Below are 27,109 nucleotides of genomic sequence, written 5' to 3' on the forward strand. Positions count from 1 at the left end.
ATTCTAAAAGAGCAGGAGACCTTAGTGTATGCGAAATAATCTGCTCTGTTGTTTCTAAAAGACAGTTTCCTTCCCAGACTCTTTGTGTGGCTGTTCCATTGGGATTCTTGCCTTTTCCAAAGAACACCAATGCTTTGGCTGTGTACACATTACCATATACCTTTGATCCAGCGTGTTTCCGTTACTGCTGTCTGAAGCCGTGTACACATGACATTAGCTACAATCCATATCCACCCTGTAGTTTCTTGAGAAGTACTGGACTGAGAGATATGAAAGTAAGGTTGGCGAGTTTGTGGTTAGAAATACTCCTGTTTGACGCATTTCCCCTCAGACCAGTTTCCCTCTGATTTGAAAACATAAGTTCAATTTGCAGTTGAGGTGAGGTGTGTACATTTGAGACAGCTGTTGCACACATCCAGATGGCAGCATGTGCACAGATGGCAGTTTCATGTATAGGAGGGGGGTTATGTAGCCATGAGGAAACCAAACATGTAATGCATATCAGGTGATGACATCCACACTCCGTCTCCTGTATGCACCTCAACATGCAGATGCAACTTGAAATTCATTGAGGGGAAGCAACCTCACTGTGTTTTGAAGCTGCTAATGTGTACATAGCTTTAGAAGCTTAATCTTGTATTTGCCTCCTCCTCAGGTTCTTGTACACTTCATTCCAAAACAAGATTTCACTCCAGAGCATCCAAATAGCTCAACTTATTCTTTGTCCTACAATATCTTGGGTTCCTCTTCATACAAGCTAATGTACTAATACCTTGATTTTTAAAGTACACCGCTTCCAAGTATGTAGAAATGTTGTTGCAGCTAAACCTTCTATATTCTTTAACTTTATTATTATTATTATTAAAAAAGCCACATTATGCTTTTCAGGCCCATTTCCCCCACCTCTAGAAGTCCATGCAAGCTTCTTTGAATAAATCAAGTCGACGTCTCTGGAACGTAAGGTAGTGCAGCACAGGGCAAAGCAGAGGGTGGGACTGTTGGCTTATGTTTAAGGACATGATTAATTTACTCAACTTTTGCATGCTTGTTAATGCAGAAATTAGTATTTTATGAGGAAAGAGATCTCCCCTTTAAATAATGCAACCTTTATTAACTTCATATTTTATACACACACATCTTTCATTGCTGACAGAATCTGGAAAAGTTCTTGCGGAGAATAAATTCTCCTATAAAATCTTTTAGTGGGCCCCTTCGGGTAAGATGTTGTGAGGCAGACTGATTGCTTAAGCCCTAGAAACAGTAGTCATCGTTGTGTAAGTTGGTGACCCTGGGAAAAAGAATAAGGGAGCGGAGGCCATTGGTGTGTTTTTTTTACATTGGTGTGGCTGCTTGTAGGCCGTTTGATCTGTGCTTAGACGAGACAGCCCTCCAATTTAGGTTCTGTCCTGCAGGGATGACAAAGATATTTTTGGAACACTAGGTCATTATATAACTGACCCAGACATTATCTGAACCTAGTAGACAAAGGCGAGGTGCCCAAAGCCAACTAAATGGCCCTGGAAAGCTGCTTAAATGTGCCTTATCTCAGACATGGTAATTGGCTTTCTACTGGTGGCGAGTACAGTTCTGTTAAAGGCGGGCCTGAGGGAACCACTCTTTTTTGGACTGTAGTTTATTATTAGGTGAGGAAATTACTGGACACCTCCAGCTGTCATTAATCAGCCACGGAGCCTGACTGGAGCCAAGCAAGAGGCCTATGGGTGTATTCTGCTGCATGGTAGGGAAATACAACGAGACAGAGACAAATGCTTTTCAGCCTAGCAGCACTAAACTCTGCCCTTTCACAGACCTTAACATGCATGTTCAAATTGATTTAGTCTGTTTACCCCCTCAGCTTTGGCATCCATTTCCCTTTAAGACTGACAGCTTTATGTGTCGCTACCATGTTGTTATGTGTTACCGTTCTACCAGTAGCTATAGAGTTTCGGACAAGTGTAGGGAAAATATATTTACTTCCAGACACAGAGGAGGACTTGGTAGTTCTGACACTGCAGCTAGGAAAGCAGAGTCAATTAATTACTTTTTTTAAAAAAAATGCAGCATGTGTTTCCTCCTTTTATTTTCTACTTTCTCCCCACTTTTCTAGCACATTCCAATTCATGTTAAAGAAAAAAAGAGAGAGAGAAAAGTCGGGGGGAAGCCTTAAATAAACTTACGTGATTGAGAAACACATCTGTCAGGTGATGTAAGTGTCTGGCTTATAATTCTTCCTCTTTGGTTTACAAACAAGAAATTTCTTCATGGCTGTGGAATGCCGACTTAAAGTCTGCTATAGGTGTGTGCCTCTCAAGCAAAAAATGAACACAAGTAGCAAATCACAGGGTTGACTTGGCTTGTAAACACCTTTTAACTGTATTTTCTCTTCTCTGCTGTAGGGACAGAATATACATGCAACGTGAATGGAAACTGAATGTGGCTATTTAAACACGATCTACCTAACAAAACAAGAGCCAAACAGTCCTCTCTGTTTTCCCACTGCCAGTTAGGTGAGTCCTGTTCTCCTTTGCAGGTGTTCTCTTTGCCTTTGGGTAGCAGCCCTTCCAAAGTGATAGGTTCTGTGAAATTACTACAGTTACAAACCCCTCCAACCACTGATTTGATCTGTGGTTGGGTCGTCAGCAGGATGTGAAACTGAGGAAACCGTGAGAAGTTTCACATGAAGAGCTACAATATCCAAAGTCACAGAAGGGCAACTATGAGAGTGTGTTGACATACCATACAGTGAGATTGTGGCTCACCTCACAGGAGCACATAGCAGTGGCGTAGCGTGGGGGGTGCAGGGAGGGCCGGCCGCACCGGGCGCAACATCTGGGGGTTAGGGTTAGGGGGCGCAAATCCACAGGTTAGGTGGCGCAAATCCACGGGTTAGGGGGCGCGAATCCACGGGTTAGGGGGCGCAAATTACTTTCCTTGCCCCGGGCACTGACAACCCACGCTACGCCGCTGGCACATAGTTAACAACTTGACAACAACTGCACACTGAAATACCATTGCCCCTGAAACCCTCACTGTCGGGATTCTTCATTCCTGATCTGTACTACCATTTATGTCTAGTATGAAATTTCTCTAGGCTGTAGAGGTGCCTTGGAATGAAAGGTATACATTAAATGTACCACTACTATTTTTATTTATTCAGCTCTTCTGGGTGTATTGACTTCTCCATGTTTTTATGTGTTGCCTGAGGCAGCTTTTGCTAAAGGTGTTGATACAACCTTTTCAGGTGAATTTGTGGACAGCTGGACCATATGTTACTCTCCCCGCCCCCCAATTTTCCCCCAGCTAAAGATTGTTAAATAATAACTTGAGGGTATTTTCTCCTAATGAGCAATAACCATATCCTAGGCTAAATAAACTACAGGCCACAGGCCTAGGTGTTTATTAGCCAAGGATATGGTCAGTAACTTATTTTGCTAGAAGCATCCTCTAGCTCTTATTTAAGGCTGATGCAAAGGTTACTTGGGTTGAAATGAAGTGAGTAGGATGAGGAAACTGTGTTTGTGTTTATTTTACTGAATGTACCTGCATGGCAGACAAGGCCTGAGGCGCTGAATATAACAAGGATCAGAATCTTGAAATTAACAGCCTGCTTTTACTCAAGTTATAAAAGCAAATTAATTAAACATTTTCATGGCTGCTAAGAAAGCACTCAACAGTTTAGTCCCATAGAGAGAAATGAGATTGTGTAGAAATAGTCACAATGGGGCAACAGTGTCAATTCAGGGTTATTATGGGTTATAGCAACAGCCTTATACTGAGTCAAATCATTGGTTCATCAGCATTACTTTAACTGATAAAAATACGCTCTTCAAGGTTTTAGACAGGGGTGCCTGGAGATGCTAGGCATTGAACACACCACTACAACCCTTCTCTTGTGTTTCTTGTTATGGAATGATTCCCAGAGTCATTATACAGGGAGTACCGTATTTTTCGCCCTATAGGACGCACTTTTCCCCCTCCAAAAATGAAGGGGAAATCTGGGTGCGTCCTATGGGGCGAATGCAGGCTTTTGCTGAAGCTTGGAGAGTGAGAGGGGTCGGTGCGCACCGACCCCTCTCGCTCTCCAGGCTTCGGGAACACATCCGCAGCCTAGGCAGCCCTGCGGGAGGTCCCGCAGGGATGTCTAGGCTGCGGATAGCAGCCTGCCGCCCAGCGCGAGGGGCGCCTTGAAGCAGAGCGCCCCCCGCGCCCGGCAGACATCCGCAGCGTGGGGAGCCTTGCAGGAGTTCCCCGCAAGGCTCCCCACGCTGCGGATAGCAGCCTGCCGCCCAGCGTGAGGGGCGCCCTGAAGCAGAGCGCCCCTCGCGCCGGGCAGACATGGGCCAGCCCCACAAGCTCGGGGGACAGCAGGGAGGCGCAGCGCCGCCATTCCGCTGTTCCTTGACCTGGTTTGGTTTCCCCGACCTGCTTTTGGGGGGGAAATAAAGGGAAAAAAATTTTCCCTTAATTTCCCCCCCAAAAAACTAGGTGCGTCCTATGGGACGGAGCGTCCTATGGGACGAAAAATACGGTAAGTCTTTTATTTTCAAAAAGAGAGGTGATGGGGCTCTAAGGCAGGAGTTGCCAATGTTTCTGGACCACTGGGTACATTTGTAATCCTCAGAAAGTGTTGGGGGCGCCAGTCACAAAATGAGTGCTCTCTCTGTGTGTGAGTGGGAGATTGATATTACACAAAATGACTGTTGTGGGGGCATAACACAAAAAAGGCTGTCACATATAGAAGAGCAGAAAAAGGACCACAAAAATGTGTAGGCAAATCTCACATCAGCCCCCAAACATCTATGGGAATAAAAAGGCACTTTTTCCATTCACAATGAGAAGCAGTTTACACATCTCCTTTGTTTAGAATGGGTCAGTGTCCAATTGTAGTATCCAATGAAATGTGGCCCTGGCTTATGGGGCATGTTCAGTGTACAAGCTGAGCTCAGTGCAAACCAGAACTGAGCAGGTAGATCAAACTTAGTGGGCAAGGCCACAAATAGATATAATGAAGATAGGAGTTAATGTATAGGTTGAATGAGGGTCTGCATTATCATTTGCAGTGTCAGTAATAAGGGACTGGAAAAGGGTTGTCAGTTGCCTTGGTAACAAAATTAAAAAGATGCAATATTATTTTGTTTTACAACTGTTTATAGTTTAGTTTAGTTTTGCATTGTAATTCTAATTGGCTACCATTTTTGAAACAATTTACACTGATATAGACACAAGCTGAATGAACCAAAAAGATTTAGGCAAATTGAGTTCTTATAGAAGCTTGATGCTTAGCAGGAATAGCCTTATTTGAAAATCTAGTAAATAATGAGGTCCAAACTACAGCACACCATTGTTACTAAAGCATAATAAGACTAGTGTAAAATCTCCCAACATGTGTGTCTGTGTTGCACATAAAATTCCTGTACATGGAAATGTCAAGAAATCAGTTTCTTAAACTAAGACATTGCCGTTGAAAATTGATATGGGCATAGTCTTAGCAAAGCATTTTCATAGGTTATTAGTTCCAGTGAGTTTGACCATCTATCAAATGAATGTACCTGATACAAATATATATGGCATTGACTAATTGGCATGCTGACAGTTGGCCTAAGTTAGATATATGATGTTGTGCTGCTGAGGTTGGTAGAAAAACAAAAATACAAAAAGGTAGCTATGCTATGCCTACAATTAGCAGTGTAAACATTTTAATAGGCATCGAGGACACAAACAGATGTTCTAATAGCGTGTCTGTGAGAAACTGATCTGTACTACTTCCACTCTAGCTTGACCTCTCAAAGTTTCAGTCCCACTGGGAATTTCAGTGATTTATTAATTTGGGCACAATGAATACCATAGAGACAAGTCGTTTTTAAGGAGTGCGGAAACTGTGTGTGTTTGTGTGTCAGTGCATAGGCGTTTTTCTCCCTGAGAAGAACCCTTTTGTATTTTTTGCACCCTTTTGTATGGGTGCAAAGGCAGAACAATATTCACAAGGGTGTAGGTGTTCAGAGAAGAGCAAATGTTTCCCCATTGCTTAGGTGGCAAATTTGAAGTTGATGATCTGGTTTAGAATGTGGATTGGGATATGTGATGTACAGCTGAATACATACCCTACTTTGCCCCAACTGCTCATGTGTAACTAACTATACACAACCATAACTGGATCAGGGTGGAAATTTCACTGTAGAGTGGTGGCAGGAAATTAAGTCGGTAGTGCAGTATTGTAAGTCATTCTTGGGCAATGACAATTAATTCTTTCCCCCCTATTCAGAATGAAGGCAGTGGGAATGAAAACCCTCAAAGACAGAGGGATTTTGCAGAAGAATTTTCGTGCCTCTCAACTGCATACTTTTTGCATAAAATCTCAAATATCTTTATAATTCTGCACAACTCTGGAAGTGCAGCCCAGAGCAGTTTGCAATTAATCTGTGATAAAACAGAATCTAATCTCAAAATTAATCAAAATGGATTGCTGCAGCATCATTCTACTACTGTACATTCCTAGGGCAAGAGGAGGAAAGATTGATTATTCAGAGGATGTGGGAATACTGGGAAACAAAGACAAAGAGTGAGAGAGCGAGAAAGAGCCATAGTTTGTGGAAAGCAAGCCTGTATTTGAGATTAAGAAAAGTTTATTTTGGACCAAAGAATCCCCTGTAAATAATTTTCTTTGTATTGTTAATTGGGGGCAGGGCGGAAATGCTTTCTGGAAATTCATTATAATTGCATATTTATTCAAAATCACTTTTGTAATGCTAGTCCATCAAGAAAGTGTTTCAAAACCAAGACCCAACTTCCAAAGCTAATGCATGCTTAATATTTTCTGAAAGATGTACCAACATTTCAGTTAGAAGGGGTTGTTTTGCTGTATCTTGAATCCTAATGAGAAGTAAATGTTAAACTTAATTGTTTCTCCAAAGCCGCTTAATAAAATGATCCTGATATGTGCTCTTGTTTTCTTCAACATGAGAAAGCTGAGTGGTACAAGATCTTGATCAGTTACATGTCAAATTATATGTCCTTTCTCTTTTATAAGAACTTCTTAATATTATTTGCCTAGAATAAATGCAGCCTTGACTTCGCAAACAGTTCTGCATCTAATCAGTATGACTCACATCAATACTGACATACTCTAAAATGAGCAAGTACATAAATCAGAATTGCTATCTCTGCCCCACTGACAGGATTTGTGTACATCTACTAGCTTCTTGGAAGGCACAAAGTCAATGGATAGACTCATCTTCATTGTTCACTATGCTGTGAAAGCAGTACTTGTTTATTTCTTGCCAGATATGTAGCTGTTAAAAGCTCAGGAACCCTAGCAAGAGGAAAAGGTGGATGGACACAGTGGTAGCAGGAGAACACTTTCCGTATCTTTTCCTGGTAAGCTGATCATAATTGACCTAAAATTTTTATAGTCCTCATTTTGAGAATGGAAAACTGCAAAGGAGAGGAGGGAAGTGAGGGATGAAAGAGATAATAATAATAATAATAATAATAATAATAATAATAATAATAATTTATTATTTATACCCCGTCCATCTGTTTCCCCAGCCACTCTGGGCGGCTCCCAATCGAGTGTTAAAAACAATACAGATAAGAGTAGTTAACAAGAGGTTAACTGTCTACAGTAGCTATTCAGTTCTCACCATGCTTCTAATGCCACAGATCAATATGGTAGAGGAAACAAGTCTGTAAATATCTGTGAGAAAAACTGTAGTACTGTAGTACTGTAGGTCCACTAGCAACTGGACACTTGTGGCCCAAAGGTTTCATTTATTGTTTCAAATAGCACATCTGGATGGCATCAAGGATCATTTCCACATGCAGCCAGATGTTATTATTGCTTGCCAAAAAAAAAATTTAAATTCCATTGGGGTCAATGGAGGTAATAGCTTGCAAACGGACCATATCTAGGCTAGGAGCCAAGCTGGCATTCATTTTATGAATGTTTTTGCAAACTTTTTTGTCCTCCAGAAGAGGATTTGGAATCAACAACAATGTGTCAATCATTCTAGTTGCTTGCACATGGAATAACAGGTTGTAGGACATACCTGAAATACGTAAACTTGGTCGGACTGGGAAGATTCTTGCTCACCTCTCCTCTAAACAACGCTTGCCAGTTCCATTTGTTTCCATTGCCAACTTAAGCAAACGGTCACCACTTTTCCATTAGTAGCAATAGGACTTGATTTTGACTGGATTATGCTCACAATATTAGTCGGTGAAACCACAATCATTGCGTATCTGAAACAGAGTGATGCATTACAGACTTTAAAACAGGGCTGAGACATCTGAAGAAGGCAGCATTCTCTTCTCATGGGTGGGGCAGAGGTAAAATAGATGGAGCAATCAGTGTAGCTCAAGTTATACAGACACCCCTTTCTAGTTCCTATGAGTCATGATCAGGGGTCAGTGACACATTCCAGGCAGGCAAAAACACTCAAAAGAGTGTGTGAAGCAAGGCTAGTCGGGGGGTCTTCAGATTCCCCACTCCTGCCTTAAAACATGTATGGTGGGTGTCATGCTAATATGTGACAAGTGTGATAGGCTTATATGGTGGCACTTAGGGTCACCTCTGGAATGATGCTTCCTTTCTGTTCATCTGACAAATTGGCAAGAATCTATGTTGTGCCTTCACAGAGCTGTTATGAAGGACATTCTTTTCCATGGCTGGCTGGACTGCAGCAGGCTTTAGGCTAGAATTAGAATGAATATTCCAGTATTTTCACATATCAGCACTAGTATGAAAGTACTGGGGGCATCTCTGCCCATGTGTTTGCAAAGCAAAATAATAGAAAACAACATTGGTCCGCTGGTAAAAGATTGATACGGAATATTTGCTTATGCCAACAATTTTAAGTTTATAGCCTGGAAGAGGCACCCAGATAATGTTAGCCTTAATTGCTGTTTTCTTCTGAACATGGGAGTAGTCCAAAGGCCATGAATGGAAATTAAAGAAAAATTAAAAACAGATGGCAGAAAGCACTCTGAGAAACTGAAACACAGGCAGTACTATGCTCAATTTAGCAGAAAGGGAGAGGGGTGTCTCTGGAGTTACTATGTCCCCTTCTCCTTGCATAATATATCTTCTCAGGCTGAAGTGCACAATAGAGTGTTTCTCTGAAATGTCCCACACAATTCAGATAGCAGCTATTGGGTCAGCTTGCTTTTATTTTCAGTCTTGGTTTTGGGAGCCAGAGTGAGCAAAATCTTGGCTTTAAATTACTTGCTTTTCCCAAGAAGAAACCCTATGTGTTTGGCAAAGCTGAGTGGGACAGAGGAGTGGGTCATATATATCACTTTCAGGGGAATCTTACAGAGAGAATCTCTGGAGTTGCCTCATCTGCCATAGCTCACAATCCTCTGTGACACTTGTGGAATAACAGGGGCTGGCCCAGTAGGGCGAATGGAGCACTGGCCCATGGCCTTAGTCTGCCCTCAGCCAGCTCCCCATCTGCCGGCAGCCAATAAGGAGCTGGCTCTGCCTGTCAATGGCTGTGGCTAGGGAAGTGGAATCATTGGATTCAGTTCGTATTTAAAGGCGAACCTACTGCTTTGCACTTTGTGAAAGATAACACGAACTGAAACACAGTTCTCCTGCCAAGAAGTGGGTGCAAAAGAGCATATGCTAGGGGAAAGTGTGCATAAAAATGCACATGCTGGTGAAAATAACACTGTGGTTTAAGATCGGGGGGGGGGGGAGGAGGAGGTTCCTATAAGCTGATGTGTTAGGTGGGAGAATGTTGTCTGGATGAGGAAGAGCATCAGCCTGAGAACCACTGTGCCTTCGCTGTGTATAACTGCATCTAGAAAAGCCTTTGATGTGACTCTGTGGGATAGTGTTATACTGCTTAAGCTGTTGGTGGTCAGGTGTAGGGAGTGAGGGCTTCAGACTATGATCCTAAACACCCAGGTTTTTTGCTTCCAAATAAATACGTTTAGTGCTGAGTTAACAATGCCTTTCTTGAAATACAAACTCTCTCCCACCCCCATACCTTCTGTCAAGAAGAGCAGTCATTAGAAAAAAGTCACAATTCAGAGAGCAGCCTCAAAGTCATTATATTGTTAGTAAAATCTGTTGAGTAGGTGGCAAATCATGTTTTGTTCAAAATTTCTGCCTTTCTGTGAGAATTAGGAACCTGGAGATGGTGAGAAAGGGGAAGAAAAGCCTGGAATAAAACTCCAATTCTTGGAGATGTTTCAACAAAGAAATATTTCTGCTTCTCCCTCACACTCCTCAAAATCTTAAAAGAAGGGCTAGCCCTGGAATGCACTAGTCTAGATAACAGTAACCTCTGCATCTACATTTCATAATCTTTTTCTTCCGGTCAACCAGCTGTGATTCCTCAAACCAGATAAAACAGAATCTGGTGAACTTCAGTTTATGTTCACTCACACCAATGAAGGCCTTACTTATTTGGAATTTGATGGAGAGCATTAATTATATGATTAGAGTTCAAATAACATGTTGCATTTATGAACAGGATTACTTCCATGGGAGGAAGTAATCTCACCTAAAAGCTGAATTTTGCCGGAAAAATAGATGTATGAAGACTTCAGCTCTGCAAAAATAATTCTGCTGTACATCATCACTCACAGTTCCCAGATCAAATTGCTCCAATGTACCATCAATGAAATATAGTCCACTGTGGATAGTGCTACTTCTTGCTAAAAGTCTTAGTTATATACAGCCCTGTAATCTAAGACCTGGTACTAACAGGTAATAACAGACTAGCAGATACATAAAGCCAGGAATTAGGCCTTGCAGTAAGCCCAGATCCAACTTCTTTCTCCATATCAACTTCTGGTAGCCTAGGGTGCTTTCTGATTGTTAGGGTGTTGCTCCTCATGTGTGCATTTCCGCCAGCATCCACACGGCATCATCATTAACATGCTAGCCTATATTCTCCCCTCTTTAATTTGGATTAATTGTCCCTGGGGAATATCTCATAAATTAAGAGAGAGAGAAACAACAACCACCCACTATTGCCAATGACCCCTATCCCAAATCTCAGCAACCCATTTGCAATATTAAGCTCAAAACTGGGAGCACCCACTATTATAGCACAGCACAAATTGGTACTGCTCTCAGAGGTCACTGTTCCTAACCATGTAAGATCCATCAATAAAGTAAATAACTGGAGGGAGTAGGACTGCACACCACTAGCCCCACCATAACATTGCTCTGTTGGCCCTCCTGCCTGATGTCTTTACATTGAGTTAAGTATGTGAAAAGGAGTACCTTCATGTACATAATAAGATGCCTCATGCCTATTCCTATCATCCTTAAAGGTAGGTGACTAAATTCTGAGGAGCACTTTCACAAAGCTGACCACCCCACATTTGGGTTAACAATTATAGTAGTAGTAGTAGTAGTAGTAGTAGTAGCAGCAGCAGTAGTAATAGTTTGTCAAGGACACAATAGCCCTCTTAAGCTATCAATTAATGGTTGCCCTTTCTCTTACATATGTACTTTTTAGCAATCCAAATGAAAGATCAGGCTAAATGATAGTGCTATTTTCCAGTCAATTGCCTTTGGTTAAAAGTACAATAAAGTCAATTACCCATTTCCATGAAAGCTTATTTTAACGGAACGGATATATCATAATAATAAATGACTGCTGGAGAGCTCACAGTTCAATTAGATTCATACTTAAGAATGCTGTTCAAGATGAAATTGTATTTGCATTGGATTTCATGTAACCTTTTACTTGCATTACATTTATAGTCTAACATGAACCGGCCAGTGTCTGTAGAAGGCAATGATTTTGTACTCAACAAACCACTTACAAGATATATATGGCCAAGGTGGACAATATCTCATGTCCAAATCCTTTTTGTGTGTGTGGCAGGTGTGTGTGAGAGTGGAAATCTGAACTTATTCATTTGCCTATTGAAATTATCCTTCCACAATCCAATATATCATGCCCATATTATATCCAACAGAAAAACCCCATGATGTGTTCCCTACAGCTAGCAATAATGTGGCTATTGCTATGTTATACAACCTTACTAGTTGTATTACCTAGTAATAGGCAGCAAAAAACCAGCGTTGTTCCTGGATGCCCAGCTTGCATTTTTAGCCCAAAATGGATTTGCCCACCTCTAACTGATGTGCCAATCCCTATCTGGCTTATGACCACACGTGCCTATTGATATCCAAATTGAAAGGCATTCTCTGTCTGCAAATGGTGGAAGCAGTGTTGGTGGAGGGCAGGGTATAGTCAGACTAGTTTAAAGGAGACTGTACCCTCTTTGCATGGTGGGGCAGCTGAATCACTGCAGCTTACTGGGCGCCATTGCCATTCTAAGAGAATAAGGGAGGTGTTCATGGTTGGTTCTGGTACCTCTTATTCTAGAAAAATAGCACTGGACAGGTGCATATTTTATCTGTTAAAGTCCTAAATGGAAACTAGAGTACACAAAGGACCACTTTATCCCACAAAAGCCTACTTGGTAAGATCTCCATCAATAGCCTTCCCAGAGCGCTTCTACTGACTTCATAGTAAGGTTGCAGTTGACAGGAAAAGGGGCCTTTTTACTGACTGTCCTTTCCGATCCTTCCACTAGACTGCCTCTCTTTTCTTATCGCTTTTAGAAAGGACCTGGAAATGTTGCTTTTTCCCTTCTAGTATTAATATGCCTTGATGCCTTTGCAATCATGTAAAACTATTGCTTTAAACAATGGATTGCCCAACCAGAGTCTGCCGTTGCCTCCTATGGTTGCCTGCAAAGGGTCTCAGTAAACAGCCCCTCATAAAGCCACAAGATGGCATGCCTACACTGTTCTGTCTCTTTTTCTGCTCTTCTAGATATGACAGCCATGTTTTGTTATGCCACACCCTAAGGCTGCCATTTTGTATTTCACCACATTCCTATGGCAGACATCACACGTACCCTGGCTACCATTTTGTGACTGGCACACATCGCACATTCCCAAAATTCAAAATGTGCTCGCAGGCTTAAAAAGATTGATGAAGAAACAAGACCTACCAACAGAAACTGTTCTCAGTAAATTATAATTTATCCAGGACTCAGAAGTTATCTTGGTAGAACCATTTCAACCTGACTTCATCTGTTCAACACAGAATTTTAAATAGTATAGATACCGTATATCTAAACATACTTAGCAAAATGAATTTCACAGATCTGAAGACAGTTTTCAAGCCTGAAAAGGTTTCTTCTTACTGTAGCTTGAAATAAATCACTCACATTTTAGTGTTTTCTTCTTGGGTCTGCCCAAGTCCACACTCTCAGCAATTCACTACTTCCTGCAACAATCTTACACCATCCCACTATGAAACAAAAGCAAAACAAGACTGAACAGCTATCTTTCCTGGAACTATATTGCTATTGCAGATGGTGAGTTGATTCGAGTCTCTGAATTCCACAGCGTTTTCCATTACTGTGCTTGGCCACATAGCCACATAATCGTAAGTACAAAAACACTCTCATCTCATTTCCCTTGGCTTAAGTACTGCGATTTGTGCCACTCACTAAAATGCAGGCACTTCTTCCCCCTTTTAAATTTGATATTTCAATACCATCCACCAGCTCTTCTGGCCACTTCAGAATTTTCCCCAGTCACAGTTACCACTCTATGCTCACTTTTAGGCTGGATTTTTCAGTATGCTGTGCGAGATATAACCATTTCATCACACAAAATGAAAGTGTGATTCACTGCCATATGAATACAAGAGCAATACTTAAGTTTGTGCTCAAGATACATGCAAGTTACACATTCATATCATGCCGAAGCCTTATTAAAATTTTTAGTATTTGACTAGTAAATAGCACCCTTGATTCAACATGAATAGTACCCAAGCAATTTCACACCATTTACTTCATTATTTTATTAGTTTTCTATGCCAGCCTTTGTCCGAGGATCACAGGGCGGTTTACAATATAAACACACAAAAATACACAACATAGTAACAAACAAAAACAATGTCCTCAGTATATTATTTTATTTATTAAGAACTGTGGTGAGCTTGGGGGTGTGGCTTAGCGAGTGGACCTAGGTGAAACCTACACACACACAGGTTTTACTCTGGTCCACTCCCTGGGCATAAAAGGAAGGCACGGCCACACAAATCTCAAATGCTTGTCCTGTGTTGATTGCAATTTCACCTGGGGCTTGCTGCCAGTGGTTCCTCTGCACCTTGGGCCCGCAATATTACAATTATGGAACACTATTTTTAATGCTTTGTGGTTGTTAATGCTTTATTTTTAGTGCTTTTGTACTGTATGGGAGACTTTGATTTGACTGAAAAGGGACTGAGAAAGTGAAGAATAATAATAGTAATAATAGTAATAGTAGTAGTAGTAGTAGTAATAATAATAATAATACTGATTGACTAACAGTTTGTTAGGGATACTCTTTCAATTAGAAATTCATATTACATTTATTATCCAATGTCTTGTTTAGCGTAATTAGAACATATAAACTACTGTATTTACTCAGATGTAATGCACACCTTTTTTAGCCAAATTATGTCACGAAAATTAGGGTGTGCATTAGATTTGATGGTGCCAGCAAATACTTCTTTGCTTTCAAGGTTTTGAAAATTGAGGTGCACATTAGATTCAATGATGCATTAGATCGCGTAAATACAGAAGGTTATTAAACCTAATTGCAATTTATTTTTGTATTTATTGTATTTTACATTGTGATTTGGATTTTATGACTGCTTGACAGTCAACTTCCATATTCTGTTTCAATGAATTCTGCAGCTCCACCTTGGACCCTGGCCAACCCAGGAATTGCCAGAATGCCCTGAGCACTGATCCTCTCCTGAGATTTTCCAGCCCATCACTGTCAAGGAGGACAGCCAGCCACAGAGGAAGCATTCGAGTTCTGGCAGCACTTTTCAGACATCCAGCTGCAATATGCATCAAACTGCTATTGATGCAGTCTGATGCAGAAGGTTGGAAGAAGCAATTGTTGCTCTGTGTGTCTCAAAGGATAAGAGCATGCCTACAAGGCAGCTGACTGCAGTCACATTTTGACACTGTAGCACATAATCAGATGTACTGAGTAAGTGGTCCTGGAAAAATCTGGAGCCTTTCCTCTCAGCACGAAATGTGAGAACTTGGCCATGCACTGATTTTGCTTGCAGTTGTCTTCATCAGATATATGAATCGGATGGAGACTAGCTAGGCTGAAATCCCTTGCAGGCGGTCATTGTAGACCTACTACAGCAAGTAAAACATGTTAAGGACCCATTGCCATTAGTCCATAAGTTCTGTTCAACCAACATCTGAATGGCTCTTTTCATCTAAGGCTGCTGACCTAAGTTAATCACATCTTTGAATATTTCCTAATACTTTAGCAAACAATTCACATTAAAGTGAGTAGGGCTGAATAGTGCTTAACTTCTCATTAAACCAATTTTGGATTGGGTTCTACAATGAGAAACTGATCCTTTTGTGTCATTGGCCCAGTCTGGTGGAATAATCTTGCCAACAGAGATTCAGCGGGTGCCTTATGTGCCAACTTTTAAATGCCTGCTGAAAACTTTTCTATTCTGCCAGGCCTATGCAGGCAATTAAGAGTACATCAATCACAATGGTCTGTTGATGTCTGCTTTCAATTTCTTTTTGCCTTTAACTTGTTTTTAACTTTTTATGATGTTATTGTTTGGTTTTATGTTTTTATATTGCAAACTGCTATGATATATGATATCTATTTACGATACAGCAGTATATACACATTTTTATAAATTAATGACATATTTCTTGATGACATTTAGCTGGCCAAGGAAAAATTATATACAGTGGTACTTTGGTTCTCAAACTTAATCCATTCCAGAAGTCTGTTCCAAAACCAAAATGTTCCAAAACCAAGGCGCGCTTTCCCATAGAAAGTAATGCAAAATGGACCAATCTGTTCCAGACTTTTAAAAACAAACCCTAAAAGAGCAATTTAACAATTTACTGTCTAACGAGACCATTGATCCATAAAAGAAAGAAATAAACAATGTATAGTGGTATCTCGGGTTAAGAATTTAATTCGTTCTGGAAGTGTGTTTTTATCCAGAAAATGTTCTTAACCTGAGGTACCACTTTAGCTAATGGGGCCTCCCGCTGCTGCCGCATGATTTCTGTTCTCCTGAAGCAGAGTTCTTAACCCAAGGTACTATTTCTGAGTTAGTGGAGTCTGTAACCTGAAGCATCTGTAACCTGAGGTACCACTGTACTGCAGTCACACACAATCAACCAATCAATCAGTAGCCAAACTGGGTTCCACAGTCACAAAAAAGCCGCAGAAACAAAAACACAAAATAAATAGCAAAAACAGACAGACCTCAGCGTAACACTCAAAATGGAAGTGTGGCACTCAAATCGGAAGCGTAACACTCAAACTGGAACACTTACTTCCGGGTTTGCAGTGTTTGGGTTCCAAGTTGTTTGAGAACCAAGGTACCACTGTAGTTCGAACCGTAATCCATTGAAATATAGGAAGGACACTGACCATTGATTTCACTATATCACTATTGTCTACAATAAAAAGGTAAAGGGACCCCTGACCATTAGGTCCAGTTGTGACCGACTCGGGTTGCGGCGCTCATCTCGCTTTATTGGCCGAGGGAGCCGGCATACAGCTTCCAGGTCATGTGGCCAGCATGACTAAGCTGCTTCTGGCAAATCAGAGCAGTGCATGGAAACGGCGTTTACCTTCCCGCCGGAGCGGTACCTATTTATCTGCTTGCACTTTGATGTGCTTTCGAACTGCTAGGCTGGCAGGAGCACGGACCGAGCAACGGGAGCTCACCCCATCGCGGGGATTCGAACCGCCAACCTTCTGATTGGCAAGTCCTAGGCTCTGTGGTTTAACCCACAGTGCCACCTGCGTCCTATTGTCTACAATAGCCAGCAGCAATTCTCCATGGTACCAGACATGAAGGTTTCTCTAGACCTACCTGCAGACCTCAGGAATTGAACTTGGGACCTGTTATATGCAAAGCATGATCTCTCCCACTGAGCTATAGCCCAGTTTATGTAGCTGAGATGGTTTTGTCCTGACTATAACACCAACACCACCACTTTATCCTAATACAATAGATGCACAAACACTATTATAATACCTTAAAGGTAAAGGTAAAGGTACCCCTGCCCGAGCGGGCCAGTCTTGACAGACTCTGGGGTTTGTGCGCCCATCTCACTCAAGAGGCCGGGGGCCAGCGCTGTCCGGGGACACTTCCGGGTCACGTGGCCAGCGTGACAAAGCTGCATCTGGCGAGCCAGCGCAGCACACGGAACGCCGTTTACCTTCCCGCTGGTAAGCGGTACCTATTTATCTACTTGCACCCGGGGGTGCTTTCGAACTGCTAGGTTGGCAGGCGCTGGGACCGAGCAGCGGGAGCGCACCCCGCCGCGGGGATTCGAACTGCCGACCTTTCGATCGGCAAGCCCTAGGCGCTGAGGCTTTAACCCACAGCGCCACCCGCGGTCCTATTATAATACCTTACATATGATCTATTTCTGCATATTCAAAGTATTTTCTCATCTCAATCATCCTTACAAGATGCCCACATTATTATGCCCAATATTGCACATGGTGGGGTGGGGGTGCACTGAGGCTGAAACAATCATGGCTTTAAAGGCCGCAATCCTATATATCAGGGATAGCTAACATGGTGCCCTCTAGATGTTGTTGGGTTACAGTTCCAATCCTCCCTAACCACTGGCCATTGTGATTGGATCCATTGAGAGTTGGAATCCATTAACATCTGGGGGACACCACATTGAGCTATCCCTAATATAAACACTTCCCAAGAAGTCCCATTTAACTCACTGGGGGTTACCTCTGAATAGACTTTGCACAGGGTTGTATTGTAAGCTAATCAGTGAATGTGTGGGTCAGGTAAGAGTTGAACAAGGAGTCCCTGGCTTCTGTCACCAAGCTACATCAATCTCTCGTTGGGTCATCTTTGGTGCAGAATGCTTTCACCAGACGTGTGAATTGGCACTGAGCCACCCCCCCTTTAAGATTAAGACATATTCACAATAAGATTTGCTGACAGAAAAGTTTTATATTATGGGAAGATGCCTTACTGTTGTGTAGAATATAAACGGTCCTGTAGATTTACATGGACGTTCCTTATTATTTTAGCAAAGTGTAGATGAGACATTAATGTCATCTTGAAGAAGTTTCAGCTTTTGAGATCAAGAGCAGCAGAAAAAGATTTCCAGTTGTTGGGAATCTGAGATTTTAGCAATTTCTATTTATATAATATTTACCACTAGCTGAGGAAAAAGCCCCTTCTCCTGCCAATATCTGGGGAAAATGTCTACATAAATTAAGGCCTAGAACTACTTTGGTTTAGAATTTGTAACAAATCTTCTGGGAACTTAGAAACCTTGTTGTTTTGTGGCATTCCTTCCATCCCCTAATATGCTCTAATGAATGATATTGAAAGATAAGAAATGTCTGTTTCTGAAAACAGCTGGCCTGGGTTGGGTTCTTTGGAAGTACATTATAAAGTCCTGGTTTAAAACCAAGAAGTTAATAGGAATGCTTCCAAATCAGTTATATCCTTCTGATATTAATTAAACTAGTTTATATCTAGAAGGAAGGTAAAACTGTAACCAGTACAAAATTACTTGATAGCCACTGTTGCATTTCCAAATACAATGTAAGCATTTAACACCTCAGTTGGCAACAACGTTAGTTTGGTTTTAGCTGAATTAGCTCTGCTGACTTCAGCAAGACAATCCATTTTAATCCAAGTACTTTGGTTTAATTCCGTTGTGGACTATGCTGGTAGAATCTGGGACCTCATCCTAAATATATGTTGCTGCAAGTGAACTCTAAGGCTCCAACTACATAGATGTACATTGGTTCCCTCCCATTATGTAAGCACATATTTTGGGTCATGCTTCTCCTGTTCCAATCCTACAGCAACCCACCCTAACCCTCTGAACATGCCTTTGGACATATCCAGTGGGGCACAGGAGGGTGAGAGGAAAGAGTTGTTTCATAAGCTGCTTTCCACTCATGTAACTGTTGGATACAACCAATTCTTTCTTGCATTTTCATTTGTTGAAGAAAGCCACAGATATTGGGTTGGATCCTAAGAGTTATGAGCAGACATTTTCCCCGTGGAAGACAACTTTCCCATCTTCTCCATCCTACTGCAGCCCTCTGAAAAGTTGGGACTTTTCCAGATCTATTTATTCCACATTCATCCTGATTTGGAGGTTAGATTATATCCATTCTTCACTGAGCATTCATTCTGATTTCTTTATGGGATGGCTATATCACAATGAACATTTATCCTAAATTAATTGTGGTTTGCTTGCGGGACATACATCTTTCCTCTAGTCATTCACTTATCCCACACTTTTCAGTGCATTTCCCATTAAGTTTCCAAACCTCAAGGAGTCCCATTCTTTTTTTCTTCTTCAAGCGGATTAGAGCAACAGAACCCATTAATTCACTTTAATTGCACAATTCTAGGCTGTGTACACACCAGACTTTTAAAGTGCATTTAAAGTACATTTCCCCACCCAAAGCGGGCACTGTAGTTTGTTAAGGGTGCTGGGAACTGGAGCTCCGTGAGGGGCTAAACCAGGTTTCCTCAAACTTGGCCCTCCAGATGTTTTTGGCCTACAACTCCCATGATCCCTAGCTAGCAGGACCAGTGGTCAGGGATTATGGGAATGATAGTCTCAAAACATCTGGAGGGCCGAGTTTGAGGAAGCCTGGGCTAAACCACAGTTCCCCAAATTCTTCACATCTATGTGCTTGAATCTCTTCCATGCAATGCTGACAGTTTTGAGCCATTCTTAGTGTGGGATGTGGCTGCATCTTGAGAAAGGAATTGAGACAAATCAGGGGCACCCCCTTGTATGCGCAGAGTCTATTTCCCACTCTCACAAGAGGCCCTTTGGAGTCAACCCAACGACTGCATATATAGCACACACTGAGAAGATTAGTATAATCCATGACAAAAAGAAAAACACCAGCGCTCTTCAGACTAATTAGACCTCTTATACATTACTATTTTCTGACAGTAGTTAGAACTCCAGCTGTATGCCACCAGTCGAGTTAACTCCTTTGAGGAGTGTTGACATGACCAAGAACTGTGGTGGATATCAGCAATCATTATAACTACTGCGCTGAACGGGAACGTGTCATATCGCTGAAAGGGAATCCCACAATATGCATGTCTAATATTAACTCCCTTGAGAATGAGGTGCAGCAGTGTATCAAGAGGATTTATAGTTCCCTTAATTGATTCTTCACAGTGATAAGAGACAACTATTATTATTTTTTAAAAAAGAATGCCATTACTGATATTTGGTTCTATAGGTAGGGCCTGGAGGAGATGTCCACATAAGCAGTGTCTGAAAGTATCAGGGAAGACTACTGTTGGATGGGAAGGACTGGTGTGATTGTTTCCAACAATTAACATGAGAACAGGAGGGCCTATGCTGCGAAGAAGCAGCTCTTGTGTTGCAGGAGTATGTACGAATGTGGCCTAAATGAAGGGAGATTGAAACTGTGCATGAAGCATGCCAAATCATGCACTAACATGACTTCTCAGTGGTGCCTAAAAACTGATTTAAAGACACTGTTCTTGCATGGTTCTTTCTTGGATTCACACCACTCCAGAAACCTGCATTGCAAGGGTTGCACTACATGACTTTTGGGGTCCCTTCCCACTTTCAGCTCTATGATTCTGTGAAACTATATAAAGAATTGCTTGCTTCCCCTCCCTTCAAAATTCACTGCATGTAAAATGATATACAATGGATAGGTTTCGAATATCCATCCATTTTGGTGAAACAAGTTAGAGAAGAGTCTTTAAATGCTGCTTCTATCATGTGGAATGTCACCACCATATAGAAACAATTTTTCCACATAGGAGGAGTTTGAATACTACCACTACTACTACTACTACTACTACAACTAATAATAATAATAAATAATTTATACCTCACCCATCTGACTGAGCCTCCCCAGCCGCTCTGGGCAGCCTCCAACAAAATATTAAAGTACAGTAATGCATCAAACATTAAAAGCTTCCCCAAACAGGGCTGCCTTCAGATGTCTTCTAAAAGTCTGGTAGTTGTTCTCTTTTACATCTGGTGGGATGGCCTTCCACAGGGTGGGTGCCACTACCAAGAAGGACCTCTGCCTGGTTCCCTGCATCTTGGCTTCTCACAGTGAGGGAAATGTCAGAAGGCCCTCGGTGCTGGACCTCAGTACAGTATCCGGGTAGAATGATGGGGTGGAACATTTGGATCAACCCTAATCATCCTCAGTTTGCTCTTTTGTTTTCATACTGGAGTTCCTGACCCTTGGTTTCTGCACTGATTCCTTTCAGCCAACACTCACATTCTATCCTCCTAACTGGTTTCTCTTCTCATTTTACCTTCATTGTCCACTTCATAGATTTACTTTCAAATGCCTCCAAGGTCTTCCTCCTTTATAGATAAACTTCTCCTCTTTCTCCATATAGTCGTCTTTGGACCTATTCCTCTATGGGAGAGATGTGGAAGCTGTGGCCCTCTGGATGTTGGATTCCAGCTTCCACCAGCCCCACCCAGCATGACCAATGGTCAGGGATGATGGGAGTTGTAGTCCAACAACAGCTAAAGGGACATCCCTGTTCTATGGCTATCAAGTTTTGTTGTTGTTGTTGTTAAACTACTGTATTCCATGCCTAGCTCCCTTTTCCCTTAAGCTTCATCCAATTGGAACGCCCTTCCACCTGACACCCGACTCTCTTTCTCTGTTACTGCACTGTCAAGTATTTCAAGACACGGCTCTTTTCACTGGCTTTTCTCTGTTAGCAAAGTCACTTAAATAACACAGATGGAGTCCAGAGAGAAAAGAAATACTGATTACACTTTACTAAGGAAACTGAATAAAAACAGAGAAACAGAGAGGTTTCCTCTCTCTCTTACCTCCTGCCCTGTACATAGCAGGTAGATATTCAATTAAACATACAGAGCAAAACTCCCTCAGAACTACACAGACAATTAGAGCACATGCAACTTCAATAAACATGCTACTCAGCTAGGTTGCTGAATAACATCTCCCCCTTCCGTCACTTGGCTAGTTGATGCCAGCACTAACAGAATTACCCCTTTAATTCCACATAGAATAATCTCTGCTGTTGTTCTTCAGAAACTTTCAACTAATGCTGGTTTCCTTTCTCCATTGTTCTTCCCTCCCTAACGTGTCTTGTCTTTACATGAAAGGGAGGCCTACTTTATTCTTAACTTTTGAACTTCTAGGTCTTTGAATATAAATATTATTTATATTTATGTGTCTCTTTGTTGTCTATTTTGACTGATTTGCACTTTGACAATAATAAAAGCAATATTAAAAATAAAATTTCTAATATATGGAAAAACTGCACAAAGGCACATTGGCTAACCATTATATTAAGCTGCAAAGATAACATATGAAATGCAGTTTCATTGTAATGGCAATTAAAATCTGCTGAAGAAATGGTTTTGCATAATTTTCAAACGACAAAAGAGGCGGCTGCCTGAAACAGTGGCACATTCTTCCTGAGCATGTAGTACGTGTTACAGCATGACTATGTGCTTCTATTGCTCACTCTTTATTCTGCAAATAATTGGTAATTATACATTGTCTGGAGCTATAAGCACTGTTAATTTATCATTGTCAAAGAGGGATTTGAAAGATTGAGCTATTTGTAAAATGTAGTTGGCAGTATTATAAACTAATGTCTCAGGAATCATCAGGGTGTTTTATTTATTTATTTTAAAGTCCTCATTTCCTTAGGAAATGACAGTATGCAAAGCTGTAACTTTTCTGTTTCCACTGCAGAATTGCCTTTTATTGGTGTTTCAGTAAAGCTGCAATTGCCTACATGAGTTTCAGTTAATGTGGTCTGAGGTTGTGGACAAAATTCTTGTAGTTTCCAGTTCTATGAGATTTGTTCAACCTGGTTAGTTTTACCAAGCCGGGAGAGTTCAGGAAGAACTTATTGAATCCTTTCAAAAGGAGAGATTTACTTTTTAGGGATACTTGATAGATCACAGGTTCTTGTCAAATACTGGTCAAACAGGACTTTTCTTCCACTGTTGGGGTTTTATGGAGGGTTAGGGGAGGTGCCAGAACTCACCATGAACACCTTGTTTTCTTGGAATGGCAATGGCACCCACCTGAGAGGTGCAGGAACTGAGTTCCGGTGAGTTCTGGCTGAAAAAGCCCTGACTTAAATGTTTGCAAATGTGTGCTTCTGAATGATACTTTGCAAAATGTTGTAGGATCAATTGTCCTTTGTTTTAATTGTTTTCATTATTAGTCAATAATTTTTACTATTTCAATTATTATTATTCATTGTTATTTGGTCTATTATTACTTATGATAAAGTTCCTTTGTCCTAGTTAGCCTCTTGGCTCACATAAATAATGTGAATAACATTGATAACATTGGAGTGGCTGTTATATACTGAATTTCTGCACAACACTTTAAAGTCCCAAAACCTAGGGTAGCTGTATATTGGTTTGTGTGTTTCTGTGTGAAAAACTAGAATTTACTTTTATGTGTGTATTCTTTTTTAAAATGTTCATAACAAAAATACAGTTCAAGTACATTTTTCTGTGTGCACTGCATGTACATGTATTTGCATGTAGGCAATATTTACATAAATTTTGCAACCTGAATAACATTCTTTTGTTATTAAACAAAGTTATGCCGGTTAAATTGTGGTCTTGGCTAAACACCATGGCCAAATTTTCATATCCCACTTGCCAGAATTGATTTATGACTTGCTAGCTAGTTTTCTGATGATTTTTTTTGGGGGGGATGGTTTGCTCAATTACAATTGCACCCTTCCACTGTTTGCCATTCATAGCTGCATGTGAAAAATTGATCCAGATGTGAAGGAAAGTGATCCATCATGTAGCTAAAGGATTGCCAATGAGGAGTAGCACAGAGGATCCCTCATTTCCCACAAATAGATATGCATGTTTTGCAAAATGGAGGTAATGTTGTCCTAATACCAGGAAATAATGGTGTCCCCCAGTAGCATTTTTAGCAGTGGTTACTCATAGTAACAAAGTACCAATGCTTTTAGCCACAGCATGAGGCAGCATACTTCAGTTGTCCTGGCAGCTTCTTCCTTTGTCGGTTATTAAAGTGATCCTTTATGAATGAAAACAGTGATAATAAAAAGGAGAAAATGTGCATCATGCTGTGAACAATTTCCTGCCGCTCTGACTGATCTACTTCAATAGCCTTTGCAGTTGTGGCTATTTGCTTTGAAAGGCAAGTTATGAATGCAGAACTTATGAGCTCACCATGGTGACCTTTTCATGTTCTCTCTGTTAATGCCCAGAAGCTGAGTGTTTTATTTCGTATCCGAAAAAAACTGTAACCTTTGGGTAATAATGTAAGGGAAAATCAGAGTACAGAGAGAAAATTAGCTGCTTGCTAACTATATAGAATGCCTGTCTTGCACCTTTTCATCTGAGAAGCATTCAAATCATACTTTTGTGTCAACACATAAAATGGTATTTGGGAAGAAAGCAGTGGGAGTGAACTTCAACCCAGTAAACAGCTTGTTTTAAGCAAAGTTCTTGTTTCTAAGCCTGTCAAGTCCCGCTTATGAAACATATATACTACTTTGCTACTTTAGCTCACAAGGCAGTGTGCATAAAACATTTAATGCAACTCACAAAAACAATTAAAAAACAAGTTTTGTGTTCTTTTGGTTGCCAACAAACCTGGATCTAAGATAAATTGCTTCACACTTCACCCATCTAACGAATATTGTTATCAATTATTATTAATCAGTTCATATCTACACCACTTTATATTTTTAAGAAAAAGTCTCAAAGTGGTTTGCAGCACATTAAATAGAACATGACTGGAGAAAGTCAGATATAAAGTATACTGTCAAGGCAACACAATAAACAGAGAATTAAAATATTATCTTAAAGATTACAAAATAAAACATTACTAAAGGAAGTCAAATATAAAAATGCACATTTTAAACATAAACATAAACAAGAGAATGAAATAGTATATTATATGCAGAACATATCTGCTGCTTTTGCTGCCAGTCCTGCCAATTGTAGTTCATAGCTCGGGCTCTAAGACTTGGGTCTGCATTAAGAGTCAGCCAAGATAGTCACTGGCTTCTTTAACAGCCACAGTTTTTGTAGCTGGGGCCACTTCCAGACCAGGTTTTATTATTAGTAGTACAGTATTAGTATTAGACTTTATATACTGCCCTATAGCCGGAGGTCTCAGGGTGCTTCACAGAAGAAAATCAATATATAAAACCACAAAATATAAAATCAAAATAAAAACATCAACCCAATACCCCCCCTCCAAAAAACCCCCACCACATTTTAAAAGGACATAGGATATAAAAAGGTCTGCAAGGCAGGAAGCAGGTCTTCCAGAACTCACAGCCCAGGTGGTCTACCATACCTGGGAAGATGATTCACTGAAATGAACATGCCCCTCTTTCCCTTTCTTATACTTCTGAAAACCTTCAACCTTCCTCATGCCTGTTGATGCCACCTTCTTCCTGTGTGTGGAAAGTGCCATTTTGGTTATGTAATGATAGGCACTCAGGCAACGAGTTTGCTATTAGTATGCATGATGATAATAATTCCCTGCATGGTCAGTGGACCTAACACTATTGACTTAGAAGCCATTTACCACCATCACTTGTGCAGTACGTTTACTTGGAAGTAAGAGCTAGTGTGCTCAGGACCATTTTCATGTTAAGTATCTATAGGAATGTAACTCTCTGTGTTTGTACTACAAAACATAGACTTGATATTGCCTCCAACCCCTTTCCTAATCTTTGATTTTTTTCTTTTTCGAAAGCTGCTTTCCAAAGACAGATGTTGCTTATAAAGCTGAACTCTTATCAGGCCATCAGCCAAATCAGAAAGAGATAATCATTGCAATTGTCTTCCTCCTTGGAGTGAGCCTCTTGATTTTTAAAAAGTGAGTTCGCGCATTCCTAAGAAAACTGTTGGGGATGATCAACACATGTATGAGAAGTGGGGGGGGGGGGTTTAAATAAAATCATTTTGATATGTGTGATCTGGTGGTGACTTTTCTAGGACACAGAAGGTGTCTCTGTTGTTCAGAGAGACTAACTTTGGCAGTTACATAGTAATAGTTTGCCTTTTATTAGACAGGTATTAAATGTAAGGATGGAAAAACCTGCTCTTTTACATGAATTGGTTGATGAGTCAGTAAAAATATCTGCTATTTTCTAAATTCACTTGCCCCATTCATATTGCTTCTATATATATTTAGTCAAAAGTAAGTTTCCCACTGAATGGAATGGGTTTTCCACCCAAGTAACTGTACATGCAGCCTTGAAAAAGCCTTCCTATCTAATTATTCTGGATGTATCCAGACCCACTAGGAAGAAGGTGCTTACATTTCGGCACCTTTCAGGTCTATCTCTTTAGCTGACTTGGATTGTCTAAAGTGATTAAATGCTTATTAGCTCTACAACATCCCATTGATTCCTCCCCAACCCTCCTCCACACACATGGCCCAGAGGAAAGATCAACAGATTGTGTCTAACAAGCTGACATTCAGGCTACATTAAGCACCAGTGGTCGCTTGCATAACAGGGCTTGTCAATGATTTATAAACTGGGCAGACAGAGCACCAAGCAATTTCTTGCTCAAAACAATCAGTTACTCATTACTTCATTGTTTCAGCAAGTTTATTGTTTTACCTATAATGCTGGCCTTAAGGATGTCACTGCCCCACTTTGGCATATGCAGAGGGATACGGTTGCCTACCCCTGTCTAAATCACTCCTTCTAATAGCAAACTTGGGTGGTGAGTGTTGCCGACAGAAATGAACTCATAATGGGGCCACTAAGAAATAGGAGGAAAGTATCAGTAAAAAGGTAAAGGACCCCTGGACAGTTAAGTCCAGTCAAAGGCGACTATGGAGTTGCGGCACTCATCTCGCTTTCAGGCCGAGGAAGCCGGCGTTTGTCCACAGACAGCTTTCCGGATCATGTGGCCAGCATGACTAAACCCCTTCTGGCGCAACGGAACACTGTGACGGAAACCAGAGTGCACGGAAACACCACATTCCCACCACAGCGGTACCTATTTATCTACTTGCACTGGT

The 27,109-nt window shown here is 41.0% G+C and overlaps 2 long non-coding RNA genes across 2 annotated transcripts in view; one reads left to right on the plus strand and one right to left on the minus strand.

Annotated features, from left to right (window-relative positions):
- LOC309540341 overlaps window positions 1-26,050 on the plus strand; it is a 157,148-nt gene extending 131,098 nt beyond the window's left edge. The window contains exons 4-7 of the long non-coding RNA XR_014223193.1: window positions 2,108-2,507; window positions 13,354-13,427; window positions 14,728-15,031; window positions 25,829-26,050. This is a non-coding gene — a long non-coding RNA (uncharacterized lncRNA). The remainder of the gene's footprint in view (window positions 1-2,107; window positions 2,508-13,353; window positions 13,428-14,727; window positions 15,032-25,828) is intronic.
- On the minus strand, window positions 656-25,841 carry LOC309540343. Its single transcript, XR_014223197.1, has 5 exons — window positions 25,424-25,841; window positions 9,990-10,133; window positions 8,046-8,238; window positions 2,178-2,390; window positions 656-1,406 (listed from the first exon to the last, which is right to left on the minus strand). It is a non-coding gene; the product is annotated as an uncharacterized lncRNA (long non-coding RNA).
- Window positions 26,051-27,109: the final 1,059 nt, after the last annotated feature.

Source organism: Podarcis vaucheri (genome assembly GCF_965113315.1).
Source record: "Podarcis vaucheri genome assembly, chromosome: 9".
Lineage (NCBI taxonomy): Eukaryota > Metazoa > Chordata > Lepidosauria > Squamata > Lacertidae > Podarcis > Podarcis vaucheri.